Raw genomic sequence first — 16805 nt, 5'->3', positions numbered from 1 at the left:
GGGAGTCATAAGTTCTCTTATCTCTTGCTTAGGTATTTAGTCAGGATTCAAGTTGACCGCAGTTTTTTCACGCTTTCCATTATATTTATATTTCCACTATATTTCAAAAAATCATTGAATTTGGGAGTCATAAGTTCACTTATCTCTTGCTTAGGTATTTAGTCAGGATTCAAGTTGACCGCAGTTTTTTCACGCTTTTCCATTATATTTCCTTCTTTATTTTATAAGTAATGGAAGAAATGTTCATTTTTTTAATGAATTTAGTTTTGGCATCAAAAAATCATTGAATTTGGGAGTCATAAGTTATCTTATCTCTTGCTTAGGTATTTAGTCAGGATCCAAGTTGACCGCAGTTTTTTCACGCTTTTCCATTATATTTCCTTCTTTATTTCCATTGAAGCCAAAGACTTCCGATTCATTATTATTCGCCTTCAAAGTACAGTTTCGACATATGAGTATATCCCACCGGAGCCAGCCATTTTCAGCGGCTAGTTTGGACTCCACACAAGGGCGACCTATTTGGAGTACATTCCCCCTTTGGTAAAGGTTTCAGTTCCGATCGCCCAGATTGTCTGCTGGCTAACTATAAGCGCATATAGAAAGACATGGAATGAGGAGTTTATTTTTTAAGTAATGGAAGGAATGTTCATGTTCATGAAAAAATCATTGAATTTGGGAGTCATAAGTTCTCTTATCTCTTGCTTTGGTATTTAGTCAGGATTCAAGTTGACCGCAGTTTTTTCACGCTTTTCCATTATATTTCCTTCTATATTTTATAAGTAATGGAAGAGATGTTCATTTTTTTAATGAATTTAGTTTTGGCATCAAAAAATCATTGAATTTGGGAGTCATAAGTTCTCTTATCTCTTGCTTAGGTATTTAGTCAGGATTCAAGTTGACCGCAGTCTTTTCCCCGCTTTTCCATTATATTTTTTCTTCTTTATTTTATAAGTAATGGAAGAATGTTAATTTTTGTAATGAATTTAGTTTTGGCATCAAAAAATCATTGAATTTGGGAGTCATAAGTTCTCTTATCTCTTGCTTAGGTATTTAGTCAGGATTCAAGTTGACCGCGTTTTTTCACGCTTTTCCATTATATTTCCTTCTTTATTTTATAAGTAATGGAAGAAATGTTAATTTTTTTAATGAATTTAGTTTTGGCATCAAAAAATCATTGAATTTGGGAGTCATAAGTTCTCTTATCTCTTGCTTAGGTATTTAGTCAGGATTCAAGTTGACCGCAGTTTTTTCACGCTTTTCCATTATATTTCCTTCTTTATTTTATAAGTAATGGAAGAAATGTTCCTTTTTGTAATGAATTTAGTTTTGGCATGAAAAAATCATTGAATTTGGGAGTCATAAGTTCTCTTATCTCTTGCTTAGGTATTTAGTCAGGTTTCAAGTTGACCGCAGTTTTTTCACGCTTTTCCATTATATTTCCTTCTTTATTTTATAAGTAATGGAAGAAATGTTCATTTTTGCAATGAATTTAGTTTTGGCATCAAAAAATCATTGAATTTGGGAGTCATAAGTTCTCTTATCTCTTGCTTAGGTATTTAGTCAGGATTCAAGTTGACCGCAGTTTTTTCACGCTTTCCATTATATTTATATTTCCACTATATTTCAAAAATCATTGAATTTGGGAGTCATAAGTTCTCTTATCTCTTGCTTAGGTATTTAGTCAGGATTCAAGTTGACCGCAGTTTTTTCACGCTTTTCCATTATATTTCCTTCTTTATTTTATAAGTAATGGAAGAAATGTTCATTTTTGTAATGAATTTAGTTTTGGCATCAAAAAATCATTGAACTTGGGAGTCATAAGTTCTCTTATCTCTTGCTTAAGTATTTAGTCAGGATTCAAGTTGACCGCAGTTTTTTCACGCTTTTCCATTATATTTCCTTCTTTATTTCCATTGAAGCCAAAGACTTCCGATTCATTATTATTCGCCTTCAAAGTACAGTTTCGACGTATGAGTATATCCCACCGGAGCCAGCCATTTTCAGCGGCTTGTTTGGACCTTACACAATAGCAACCTATTTGGAGTACATTCCCCCTTTGGTAAAGAATGCATTTCCGATCGCCCAGATTGTCTGCTGGCTAACTATAAGCGCATATAGAAAGACATGGAATGAGGTGTTAATTTTTTTAGTAATGGAAGAAATGTTCATTTTTTTAATGAATTTAGTTTTGGCATCAAAAAATCATTGAATTTGGGAGTCATAAGTTCTCTTATCTCTTGCTTAGGTATTTAGTCAGGATTCAAGTTGACCGCAGTTTTTTCACGCTTTTCCTTCTTTATTTCCATTGAAGCCAAAGACTTCCGATTCATTATTATTCGCCTTCAAAGTACAGTTTCGACGTATGAGTATATCCCACCGGAGCCAGCCATTTTCAGCGGCTTGTTTGGACCTTACACAATAGCGACCTATTTGGAGTACATTCCCCCTTTGGTAAAGAATGCATTTCCGATCGCCCAGATTGTCTGCTGGCTAACTATTAGCGCATATAGAAAGACATGGAATGAGGTGTTAATTTTTTTAGTAATGGAAGAAATGTTCATTTTTTTAATGAATTTAGTTTTGGCATCAAAAAATCATTGAATTTGGGAGTCATAAGTTCTCTTATCTCTTGCTTAGGTATTTAGTCAGGATCCAAGTTGACCGCAGTTTTTTCACGCTTTTCCATTATATTTCCTTCTTTATTTTATAAGTAATGGAAGATGTGTTCATTTTTTTAATGAATTTAGTTTTGGCATCAAAAAATCATTGAATTTGGGAGTCATAAGTTCTCTTATCTCTTGCTTAGGTATTTAGTCAGGATTCAAGTTGACCGCAGTTTTTTCACGCTTTTCCATTATATTTCCTTCTTTATTTTATAAGTAATGAAAGAAATGTTCATTTTTTTATAAATTTAGTTTTGGCATCAAAAAATCATTGAATTTGGGAGTCATAAGTTCTCTTATCTCTTGCTTAGGTATTTAGTCAGGATTCAAGTTGACCGCAGTTTTTTCACGCTTTTCCATTATATTTCCTTCTTTATTTTATAAGTAATGAAAGAAATGTTCATTTTTTTAAATAAATTTAGTTTTGGCATCAAAAAATCATTGAATTTGGGAGTCATAAGTTCTCTTATCTCTTGCTTAGGTATTTAGTCAGGATTCAAGTTGACCGCAGTTTTTTCACGCTTTTCCATTATATTTCCTTCTTTATTTCCATTGAAGCCAAAGACTTCCGATTCATTATTATTCGCCTTCAAAGTACAGTTTCGACGTATGAGTATATCCCACCGGAGCCAGTCATTTTCAGCGGCTTGTTTGGACCTTACACAATAGCGACCTATTTGGAGTACATTCCCCCTTTGGTAAAGAATGCATTTCCGATCGCCCAGATTGTCTGCTGGCTAACTATTAGCGCATATAGAAAGACATGGAATGAGGTGTTAATTTTTTTAGTAATGGAAGAAATGTTCATTTTTTTAATGAATTTAGTTTTGGCATCAAAAAATCATTGAATTTGGGAGTCATAAGTTCTCTTATCTCTTGCTTAGGTATTTAGTCAGGATCCAAGTTGACCGCAGTTTTTTCACGCTTTTCCATTATATTTCCTTCTTTATTTTATAAGTAATGGAAGATGTGTTCATTTTTTTAATGAATTTAGTTTTGGCATCAAAAAATCATTGAATTTGGGAGTCATAAGTTCTCTTATCTCTTGCTTAGGTATTTAGTCAGGATTCAAGTTGACCGCAGTTTTTTCACGCTTTTCCATTATATTTCCTTCTTTATTTTATAAGTAATGGAAGAAATGTTCATTTTTTTATGAATTTAGTTTTGGCATCAAAAAATCATTGAATTTGGGAGTCATAAGTTCTCTTATCTCTTGCTTAGGTATTTAGTCAGGATTCAAGTTGACCGCAGTTTTTTCACGCTTTTCCATTATATTTCCTTCTTTATTTTATAAGTAATGAAATAAATAAATTAAATAAATTTAGTTTTGGCATCAAAAAATCATTGAATTTGGGAGTCATAAGTTCTCTTATCTCTTGCTTAGGTATTTAGTCAGGATTCAAGTTGACCGCAGTTTTTTCACGCTTTTCCATTATATTTCCTTCTTTATTTCCATTGAAGCCAAAGACTTCCGATTCATTATTATTCGCCTTCAAAGTACAGTTTCGACGTATGAGTATATCCCACCGGAGCCAGTCATTTTCAGCGGCTAGTTTGGACTCCACACAATGGCGACCTATTTGGAGTACATTCCCCCTTTGGTAAAGGTTGCATTTCTGATCGCCCAGATTGTCTGCTGGCTAACTATAAGCGCATATAGAAAGACATGGAATGAGGAGTTTATTTTTTAAGTAATGGAAGGAATGTTCATGTTCATGAAAAAATCATTGAATTTGGGAGTCATAAGTTCTCTTATCTCTTGCTTTGGTATTTAGTCAGGATTCAAGTTGACCGCAGTTTTTTCACGCTTTTCCATTATATTTCCTTCTATATTTTATAAGTAATGGAAGAGATGTTCATTTTTTTAATGAATTTAGTTTTGGCATCAAAAAATCATTGAATTTGGGAGTCATAAGTTCTCTTATCTCTTGCTTAGGTATTTAGTCAGGATTCAAGTTGACCGCAGTTTTTTCACGCTTTTCCATTATATTTCCTTCTTTATTTTATAAGTAATGGAAGAAATGTTCATTTTTTTATGAATTTAGTTTTGGCATCAAAAAATCATTGAATTTGGGAGTCATAAGTTCTCTTATCTCTTGCTTAGGTATTTAGTCAGGATTCAAGTTGACCGCAGTTTTTTCACGCTTTTCCATTATATTTCCTTCTTTATTTTATAAGTAATGGAAGAAATGTTAATTTTTTTAATGAATTTAGTTTTGGCATCAAAAAAGCATTGAATTTGGGAGTCATAAGTTCTCTTATCTCTTGCTTAGGTATTTAGTCAGGATTCAAGTTGTCCGCAGTTTTTTCACGCTTTTCCATTATATTTCCTTTTTTATTTCCATTGAAGCCAAAGACTTCCGATTCATTCGACATATGAGTATATCCCACCGGAGCCAGCCATTTTCAGCGGCTAGTTTGGACTCCACACAATAGCGACCTATTTGGAGTACATTCCCCCTTTGGGAAAGGTTGCATTTCCGATCGCCCAGGATGTCTGCTGGCTACCTATAAGCGCATAAAGAAAGATATGGAATGAGGAGTTTATTTTTTAAGTAATGGAAGAAATGTTCATTTTTGTAATGAATTTAGTTTTGGCATCAAAAAATCATTGAATTTGGGAGTCATAAGTTCTCTTATCTCTTGCTTACTGTTTTAGATCGGGGATTATTTTTTCTGTCCATCTTCCATACCTTTGCACTCTTGAGCATGAAAGTCAACCAGTATGACTGCTACTATCACGATTAGAGCTGCTCCAGAGAGTAGGCGGTACGCCGTTGCTATCTGCTCTTTTTTGAACAGATAACATCACCTTCCGCGTTACTTCCGCATTTAATAATTTGCGAACGCATTCACGTTTTTTCCCCAAGAATAAGTAATAAATATTAATGGGTTTTCCTCAATATCTAAAGCAATTGAATTTTATATTATACAATATTATAGAATTAGCGACCTCCAATTTAATGATGGTTTAGATCAGGTTGTCAGCACTGATGAAGAGCCTTACTTCTTTCTCCTTTCCTTATTCTTAGATGTGTTTCATTGTGGCCTAGAGGTTACGGAATATGAAATGGACTGAAGTCCACTGGAAATAAAAAAACGAACTTAGTTTCTAGCAAACTAAGTTTTTTCTCAACCTTTTAAACATACCAGTTGTTTTGGGTTCTAGCAAAAAAAAATAAAAATATAATGTTTAACATTTTGGCGTACTTCAAAAAATACTCAGGAATCTGTCCATGATGCCGTCAATTCGCTGAATTGGACCGACACCTTGCCATGAAAAGCTGCCCCAAACCATTATGCCGCCTCCATCGTGCTTAACCGTCTTCTTTGTATATTTAAAATCTTATTCTTTTACTTTTGATCTTCGAACATTTCGAGTAGCCTCATATGTGTTCTTGATGTATCTCTCCATCCCATCCAAATCGATGTCAACGCAAATATTATTGATTCAGACTTATTCTGTAATCGTCTAGGAATTCAACTATTTTTTATTTTATACATATTCCAGTGTGTCAATATTATATAGGCTAACGTGGATCATTTGCGAATCGACACCTAGAATGGCGTTATCTAGTGGCAACATCGATTTTGAGCGACACCAGCTTTCCCTTTACCAGAGCCCATATGTTGTTTTTGATAGACTGCTCTTTTATAGACACACAAGTCAATACATTTCGTGACATTATTGGGCTCATGCCTAGAGAGTTGCAAATGGGATTCCCTAAGCCCTTCACTTTCGAGGAACAGAAATGGTTTTCCAGCCATAGGGAAATTTTTTATTATTGATGAAATAATGGAATTTTCACTCGTGTGATATGTCACTTTTTTCACATTGTTGTACTTCAGTGTCCTCGTTACTGTCCCATGCTTTAAAATTTTCAGCATGTTTTGTAGTCGAATGCCGTTTCAAATTTGTAGCTTGAGTGCCTGAGAATTTTAATCCACACACATTACAAAGTGACTTATTTTCTTGTGTGTTGTATTTAAAAAATGTGTGCACTTCTTTATTTAGCTCTTTTTAAGTCACTTATCTTCTCAAAATTTCCTTTAATCTGTCAGTCATGTTTTGTGCCGAATGATTGGTTGCATTTTTTAGTTTTTAGTTGTAAGTGATGCGGTTTTCATGTAATATTCGTTTCACATTCGCACTAGATGTTCACAAATTGCAGGTCCCTGCAACGTTGGCCACTTCCTCCAACATCTGTATAACTTATCTGAGGTTGTTTTTTGTCGTTGTAAAGATCCGGCAGTTTGTAGCGTGGATCTAAAGTGTAAGAGTAGTGAGCAAGTGTTTCGTCTTCAACAATTCTGTACGGTTGGACATCCTTTGCAACCATCGCAGCTAATTTGAAGTGTTTCCACTCGCCTTATACTTTTTTTGGCAGTTCAAACATTTTACAAAATACTTGTCTTCTGAGCCCTTGAAGTAATTCCACACTTTCGAAAATTTGTTGTTTTTCTTTTGCTTCCATCTCTGCTACTGCTGCAATCGCAACTCGGCGAAAAACTACGACGCTAACCTTAAGTTACTCAATGAAGAAGCTCACTCTGTTTGGCTCTGACACGTCTTAACTGTCAGAAATGTTTCTAGAAGTGACATTCATGCAAACACCCGTATTCGTTGTCGAACATGTTTGCACTATCGGTTCAGTTTTTTTTAGTGTAAAATGTAGTGTTCTAGTAACACCTTACCTATGTGGTTAGAGATTTGTATAATGGATATGCTTTTAGAAAAGCTTTAAGTTTATCCAATGATGACGAAAAGTCGATAAGAGAAAATTCCAGGAATTTTATATTGATTGATCTTGTTAAGCAATTAAAGCAGGGGTAATTGTTTAGTATTTTTTATTTATCAGGGTATAATGGTTTTGTTAAATGTATGTAACAGGAGTTGTCGCAGATTCCATAAAGTATATACATATGTTATTGATTACCGCGACGAGCTGAGTAAATATAGCTCTGTCCGTCTATCCGCCTGTCCTTATACTTTATCTAGATAACGCAGATAATGCTCTCTCATTTCCTGAAAATATTTAAAATTAACCAATCTTTACCGAGTGCGCCTTGAGTACTGGTGGCTTGTTGCAGTTGCAATTTTAATTTCAATTTCATATAATTTTCTTATTATTATATTCTATGGAATAGTGCCCTGAATTGTAAAAATAGTATACCATAAAAAAAGGCAAGTCTTAACTTGCATTTGTTGCTCCAGGAAAAAAAAAAAAATTAATTTTAATGGATTTTTTTCAATGTCTGGGTTCAGTTGGAAATGCCGATTTTATTTATTAATTTGTACATGCTACTTTATATTTTTATTTATAATAACATCTACAAGTCGCTTATGCGATGCTTCCGACTCATTATAATTAATATAAATTAATTATAAGTTAATTAAAAATTAAAAGTAAATTAAATAGTAAGAATTTAGACCGGGGTCTTTGGTTTGCTGCGACATGTGTGTGTTTGCCGAACAGCGGAGAAAGACTGTGCATGACTGAATACTTCTGGTGAGCATGTGAGCGGTATGCGTCGCTACCGATGAACGACTCTCTCGTTGTGGTTTCAGTTACGCATGTGTGCTTACGTCCCGTTTTCGCATTGTGCATGGTTGTGTCTGTGTGACATGGTGGCTGATGGTTTGTTGCGCCTTGTGTGCGTGTGCTGCTGCCAAAGCCGAAGAGCAGCTGGCTCTCTCGTCGCTGGTTGTCTCTGTCTGTATACATACGTATCTTGTGTTAAGGCTCAAGGCTAGAAGAATTTTTCAAGAATTTCAAAAAAGCTAGACCTAGCCATAAATAGGCCAAAATGGCAACACTCTCTGCGAGTCACGCTTTTGGTACGCATGTGTGCGTGTACTGTCGTCGATGAAGAAGAGCGACACTCTCGTGTCGCTCTTGTGCTGTGTGTAAATGCTAATAGTGCGCATGTGTGCTTGCGTTGTTTCGTAGTGTACACTGTACATGTGTGTGTCACCATTGTTTCGGAGTAGCTGTGGCTGCGTCATGTGCAATGTATGTAGCTTTGAATTGTAGCTCAACTTTCGCAAACGCGTTATTTTCAAAGTAGGGCCAAGGGAAAAGTAGTAGATTGCTCATTGGGCAGATTATAAGCATTATTATAATCATACGAACTACTATTTTTACTTAGTATGTACATGCTATTAATCTACAAATCACAAAATTATCCAACAAACTAGCTTCTCGGCAATGAGCGATGGGTCGCCAGCGACATGACATGGCCTTAATTAATCTAGCGCACGTAACAGCTCGAGCACAGCCAATTTTATCGTTAAAATTTATTATTATTATTATTTATTATTTATTTGTTAGATAATATAAAAAATATAAATCTAAAAACTATTAAACGTGCTAGCTACGAGGGCCATCGACGTGAATGTTGGAAGTTAAATTGGATGAAAAATATTACAAAGATTTATAAACTTAACAATTAAATTAATATTTACAGCTGTAGGTTCGGTAAGTAGTGTGGTAGGAGGCGTGTTGCCGAAGAACCTCGTTAAAATTTAAATTTGCTGCTTGCTCTTCTAAACTTATTAAACTGTATACATTTTGAAACAACAAAAATAAGAGCTCTTGCTGTCAATTACTGCAAAATTTAAGTAAAAAGCCGATCGATTTTTTTGCTTCCTCGTGAGCAGGAGCTATTATAATAGCCTTTAAGATAGTTTAAACATGTCCCCTTTCGATGTCTGTATGTATATGTATATACATCATCAAAGAAATTTGAATAAATTGGACAGCTATATCATTCGATCAAAAGTTGATCGGAAATTTAATCTTCTCTGCGCATATGCGAGCAGAGTAGTGCTTAATTTAGAAAATATATGTATGTTTGTATCTTTTGAAAAAACATGTTTTTCTTTCTCTGGTTTGACATCATAAATATCGGAAGGGCAAAGCATTTTATAATTTCTGCACCATGAATAAAATATTACGGACAGATTAAGGCATGGATACATGTCTACAAATAATATTGCTGTTTGAAATGCGTAATATTTAGAGGCTAGTGCTCGTCATCGATGGGTTTGTTTCCATTTGCATGTAAATTTTTTTATGACATTTTTATTTTCATAGCAATCAATGTTGGTGCATTGATTTTTATTTTTTTTTTGATTAAGCTAAGAAAAATATTTATAAAAAAATAATTTGCGACGATTTTACTTCGTAATACACAGACTACTTAAAAAAATCCTTGATACCGAACCCACTTGAACCTTAAAAGTTATACTCTTCTATAGTGTGTGTGTGGCACCCGCCCTATCTTACATCTATCGTTCATCTTTTCATTATTTGAAAAACTCCCAAAGCGAAAAACACAAGCTTCCTACACCATTAAATCAACCCTTCAAAAATCAACGACTCATTATTTATTGTTCATTCCTACATCAATCACAATCTTCTAATAAATCCATTTCAACTATAACTAAACAATACTACTAATACTACTTATGCTAAATATTGTGTTTTCTTTAATCAGTGGCTGAAATTCTATTGTAGTGTAGTTACTGATATTAATTTTTATTAATTTATTTTATTAAATTGTGTTTTATATTTATTTATTATTTCTATTTATTTATTTATTTATTTTATTTATATCTATATCTGTCTGTTATTTCATTATAGCTGCGTATGGTTGCTTATAGTAGGCATTTAATTTTTTAAATTTAATTTATATTTATATATATTTTTTATTTATTTATTTAAATAAATTCTCATAGTATTGCCCACACTACAGCGTAGCCCAATGCCTGAAAGATGGACAGTATTTTACATAATCCGTCTAGAATGAATAATTAGTTTATGAACATTTGCTGTCATAGGCAGTCATTCATAGTTGACAACTTGTTTCTGTTCCTGCTACATTTATTCCATTTGGCATTTATATTTTGACAAAAAAAACTGCTTTTGCTTTTCAAATATGATTAATAAGTTGAATCAACAATAGTCTTATTTAAGAAAATCCATAATTACCCTTTCTTGATTATAGTAGCCTTTCTAATTGAGCGAAACATCACCGCGTTTGAAACCTCGTTGTCACCTGCAAGACATAAATTTCTGCCGATTGTGCGAAAAGTACACATTGAGAAAAATTGCATTGAAATTACAATTAGTAGTAGCTCTACGACATAATGCCTTCGCAAAGTTGAATTTGATTTACAATAAATGGCTAATTTAACAAAATATTAATTGAACAAGCTCAGACATAAAATTTTAGCTATGTCGAAAAATAGTAGAAGCCCTAATATTCCATATCCGTCTTAAATTTCACAAAAAAATATGTCTGGTCTTTGAATACTGACAATTTGAAAATCGGCTACCAAAAATTGAAATTTGAAGACACGGTGCTTTTCGAAAATGTTAGCTGACTTTAACAGTGACTGTTATTCAAAATTTTAGGTACAGTACCTTAAAGATTGGAGTTTTATTTATATGTCAACATAAAAATAATTATAAATTTCAATACTTAAAAAAAACACGACTAAATAACCGAAAAACGCCTAAATTTCCCATAGTGCAGTAATGTGACTAGCAGCTCTCTCGCCGCTGGTCGTGTCTGTGTGTCTGCGCAACAGTCGATACCGAATTTCGATTTTCTCGTGGTCGTCTCGGTGTGTGCGTGCGCGTACCTTTGTTGCGCATGTGTGCTTGCGTTGTGTGGTCGCTGTATACATGTATCATATATACATGATGTATGTGTATCAGCATTGTTTCGGTGTGGCTGTGGCTTACTGCGTGGTGTTGTAGCTCAGGTCTAATGTAGCTTTGCCTCTTTGCAGCTCTGCTCGAATTTTGCCAATGAGTTTCAGTATAAATAAGGCTGCATGGCAGAGCCATCTCATAGTCGCATGGTCGACTTTGAACGTTCTCTTTTTGATGAGATGTTCACTCAGATCTCCATTTTAGTGATCTTATTTTAGTGAAATAAATTCATAAATTTATTTTTCCGTCTGGAGGCGCAAGAATAGTGGATATCATCGATGTGACATTTAACACTCCACCAGGTGAATTCAAAACTCTATCAGACATTTGGGCTGTGATACTTAAACGCTTACCCAGATGTTTTGAGTAACCACCTAATTCTACAAGCGAATAATCGGAAACTCTGGCTGGCAAATCTTTAGGATGTAATACTTCGACGCTTATCCAGATTATTGAGTGACCACCTAATTCTACAAGGGCATAATCTGGCTGAAAAATCTGTGGTATGTAATACTTAAATGCTTATCCAGACTATTGAGTGACCACCTGATTCTACAACAGTTGAACTGAAAACTCTGCCCGGCAAATCTCTGTGATGTAATAATTAAACGCTAACCCAGATGTTTTAAGTGACCACATAATTCTACAAGCGCATATTCGAAAACTCTGGCTGGCAAATCTTTGGAATGTAATACTTAAATGCTTATCCAGACTATTGAGTGACCACCTGATTCTACAACAGTTGAACTAAAAACTCTGCCCGGCAAATCTGTGTGATGTAATAATTAAACGCTTACCCAGATGTTTTGAGTGACCACCTAATTCTACAAGCGCATAATCGAAAAATCTGCTTGGCAAATCTTTGGGATGTAATAATTAAACGCTTACCCAGATGTTTTGAGTGACCACCTAATTCAACAAGCGCATAATCGAAAACTCTGCTTGGCAAATCTTTGGAATGTAATACTTAAACGCTAACCCAGATATTTTAAGTGACCACATAATTCTACAAGCGCATATTCGAAAACTCTGGCTGGCAAATCTTTGGAATGTAATACTTAAATGCTGGCAAATCTTTGGAATGTAATACTTAAATGCTTATCCAGACTATTGAGTGACCACCTGATTCTACAACAGTTGAACTGAAAACTCTGCCCGGCAAATCTGTGTAATGTAATAATTAAACGCTTACCCAGATGTTTTGAGTAACCACCTAATTCTACAAGCGCATAATCGAACACTCTGGCTGGCAAATCTTTAGGATGTAATACTTCGACGCTTATCCAGATTATTGAGTGACCACCTAATTCTACAAGGGCATAATCTGGCTGGAAAATCTGTGGTATGTAATACTTAAATGCTTATCCAGACTATTGAGTGACCACCTGATTCTACAACAGTTGAACTGAATACTCTGCCCGGCAAATCTGTGTGATGTAATAATTAAACGCTAACCCAGATGTTTTAAGTGACCACATAATTCTACAAGCGCATATTCGAAAACTCTGGCTGGCAAATCTTTGGGATGTATTACTTAAACGCTTATCCACCTAATTCTACACCCGCTGAACTGAAAGCTCTGCTTGGCAAATCTTTGATGTGTAATACTTAAACGCTTACCAAGATGTTTTAAGTGACCACCTAATTCTACAATCGCATAATCGAAAACTCTGGCTGGCAAATCTTTGGGATGTATAATTTAAACGCTTATCTAAACTATTGAGTGATCACCTAATTCTACATGGGAAAATCTGTCTGGCAAATCTTTGGTCTATAATACTTAATCGCTCATCCAAACTACTGAGTGATCACCTTATACCACAAGGTCGTAATCTGGCTGGCGGATCTTTGGGCTGTAATGCTTAGACGCTTATCCAAACTATTGAGTAATAACCTAATTCTACAATTGAAAGTGTGGCTGTCAAATCTTTGGAATGTAATATTTATCCAAACTATTGAGTGATCCCATAATTCTACAAGGGAAAACCTGGCTGGCAAACCTTTGGGCTATAATACTTAAACGCTCATCGAAACTACTGAGTGATCACCTTATTCCCCAAAGGAAAACCTGGCTGGCAAATCATTGGGATGTAATACTTAAACGCTTATCCAAACTATTGAGTGATCCCATAATTCTACAAGGGAAAATCTGACTGGCAAATCTTTGGGCTGTAATACTTAAACGCTTATCCAAACTATTGAGTGATCCCCTAATTCTACAAAGGAAAATCAGACTGGCAAATCTGAGGGCTATAATACTTAAACGCTCATCGAAACTACTGAGTGATCACCTTATTCCACAAAGGAAAACCTAGCTGGCAAATCATTGGGATGTAATACTTAAAAGCTTATCCAAACTATTAAGTGATCACCTAATTCTACGACGGAAAATCTGACAGGCAAATCTTTGGGCTGTAATACTGAAACGCTTATCCAAACTATTGAGTGATCCCATAATTCTACAAGGGAAACTCTGACTAGCAAATCTAAGGGCTATAATACTTAAACGCTCATCGAAACTACTGAGTGATCACCTTATTCCACAAAGGAAAACCTGGCTGGCAAATCATTGGGATGTAATACTTAAACGCTTATCCAAACTATTGAGTGATCCCCTAATTCTACAAGGGAAAATCTGACTGGCTAATCTTTGGGCTGTAGTACTTAAATGCTTATCCAAACTATTGACTGATCCCCTAATTCTACAAGGGAAAATCTGACTAGCAAATCTTTGGGCTATAATACTTAAACGCTCATCCAATCTACTGAGTGATCACCTTATTCCCCAAGGTCGTAATCTGGCTGGCAAATCTTTGGGATGTAATACTGAAACGCTTATCCAAACTGCTGAGTGATCCCATAATTCTACAAGGGAAAATCTGACTGGCAAATCTTTGGGCTGTAATACTTAATCGCTTATCCAAACTATTGAGTGATCCCCTAATTCTACAAAGGAATATCAGACTGGCAAATCTGAGGGCTATAATACTTAAACGCTCATCGAAACTACTGAGTGATCACCTTATTCCACAAAGGAAAACCTGGCTGGCAAATCATTGGGATGTAATATTTAATAGCTTATCCAAACTATTAAGTGATCCCTTAATTCTACAAGGGAAAATCTGACTAGCAAATCTGAGGGCTATAATACTTAAACGCTCATCGAAACTACTGAGTGATCACCTTATTCCACAAAGGAAAACCTGGCTGGCAAATCATTGGGATGTAATACTTAAACGCTTATCCAAACTATTGAGTGATCACCTAACTCTACAAGGGAAAGTCTGACTGGGAAATTTTTGGGCTATAATACTTAAACGCATATCCAAACTATTGAGTAATAACCTAATTCTACAATTGAAAGTGTGGCTGTCAAATCTTTGGAATGTAATATTTATCCAAACTATTGAGTGATCACCTAACTCTACAAGGAAAAATCTGACTGGCAAATCTGAGGGCTATAATACTTAAACGCTCATCGAAACTACTGAGTGATCACCTTATTCCACAAAGGAAAACCTGGCTGGCAAATCATTGGGATGTAATACTTAAACGCTTATCCAAACTGCTGAGTGATCACCTTATTCCACAAAGGAAAACCTGGCTGGCAAATCTTTGGGATGTAATACTTAAACGCTTATCCAAACTATTAAGTGATCCCCTAATTCTACAAGGGCAAATCTGACTGGCAAATCTTTGGGCTGTAATACTTAAACGCTTATCCAAACTATTGACTGATCCCCTAATTCTACAAGGGAAAATCTGACTAGCAAATCTGAGGGCTATAATACTTAAACGCTCATCGAAACTGCTGAGTGATCACCTTATTCCACAAAGGAAAACCTGGCTGGCAAATCATTGGGATGTAATACTTAAACGCTTATCCAAACTATTGAGTGATCACCTAACTCTACAAGGGAAAATCTGACTGGCAAATCTTTGGGCTATAATACTTAAACGCTTATCCAAACTGCTGAGTGATCACCTTATTCCACAAAGGAAAACCTGGCTGGCAAATCTTTGGGATGTAATACTTAAACGCTTATCCAAACTATTGAGTGATCCCATAATTCTACAAGGGAAAATCTGACTGGCAAATTTTTGGGCTGTAATACTTAAACGCTTATCCAAACTATTGAGTAATTACCTAATTTAACAATTGAAAATGTTGCTGACAAATCTTTGGAATGTAAAACTTATCCAAACTATTGATTGATCACCTAACTCTACAAGAGAAAATCTGACTGGCAAATCTGAGGGCTATAATACTTAAACGCTCATCGAAACTACTGAGTGATCACCTTATTCCACAAAGGAAAACCTGGCTGGCAAATCATTGGGATGTAATACTTAAACGCTTATCCAAGCTATTGAGTGATCACCTAACTCTACAAGGGAAAATCTGACTGGCAAATCTGAGGGCTATAATACTTAAACGCATATCCAAACTGCTGAGTGATCACCTTATTCCACAAGGGCATATTCTGGCTGGAATATTTTTGGGATGTAATACTTAAACGCTTATCCAAACTATTGAGTGATCACCTAACTCTACAAGGGAAAATCGGACTGGCAAATCTTTGGGCTATAATACTTAAACGCATATCCAAACTGCTGAGTGATCACCTTATTCCACAAAGGAAAACCTGGCTGGCAAATCTTTGGGATGTAATACTTAAACGCTTATCCAAACTATTGAGTGATCCCATAATTCTACAAGGGAAAATCTGACTGGCAAATTTTTGGGCTGTAATACTTAAACGCTTATCCAAACTATTGACTGATCCCCTAATTCTACAAGGGAAAATCTGACTGGCAAATCTGAGGGCTATAATACTTAAACGCTCATCGAAACTACTGAGTGATCACCTTATTCCACAAAGGAAAACCTAGCTGGCAAATCATTGGGATGTAATACTTAAAAGCTTATCCAAACTATTAAGTGATCACCTAATTCTACGACGGAAAATCTGACTGGAAAATCTTTGGGCTGTAATACTGAAACGCTTATCCAAACTATTGAGTGATCCCATAATACTACAAGGGAAAATCTGACTAGCAAATCTGAGGGCTATAATACTTAAACGCTCATCGAAACTACTGAGTGATCACCTTATTCCACAAAGGAAAACCTGGCTGGCAAATCATTGGGATGTAATACTTAAACGCTTATCCAAACTATTGAGTAATTACCTAATTTAACAATTGAAAATGTTGCTGACAAATCATTGGAATGTAATACTTATCCAAACTATTGAGTGATCCCATAATTCTACAAGGGAAAATCTGACTAGCAAATCTGAGGGCTATAATACTTAAACGCTCATCGAAACTACTGAGTGATCACCTTATTCCACAAAGGAAAACCTGGCTGGCAAATCATTGGGATGTAATACTTAAACGCTTATCCAAACTATTG

General features: G+C 35.2%; 1 long non-coding RNA gene across 1 annotated transcript; it reads left to right on the top strand.

Moving 5' to 3' along the window:
• The first annotated feature begins 10933 nt into the window (after positions 1–10933).
• Positions 10934–12450, top strand: LOC122756971. Its single transcript, XR_006356823.1, has 2 exons — positions 10934–11889; positions 11948–12450. It is a non-coding gene; the product is annotated as an uncharacterized LOC122756971 (long non-coding RNA).
• Positions 12451–16805: the final 4355 nt, after the last annotated feature.

This window comes from Drosophila mojavensis, unplaced genomic scaffold, assembly GCF_018153725.1.
Source record: "Drosophila mojavensis isolate 15081-1352.22 unplaced genomic scaffold, ASM1815372v1 contig_136, whole genome shotgun sequence".
Lineage (NCBI taxonomy): Eukaryota > Metazoa > Arthropoda > Insecta > Diptera > Drosophilidae > Drosophila > Drosophila mojavensis.
The sequence above is the reverse complement of the archived record's forward strand: the minus strand, read 5'-3'. Positions and strand labels throughout refer to the sequence as shown.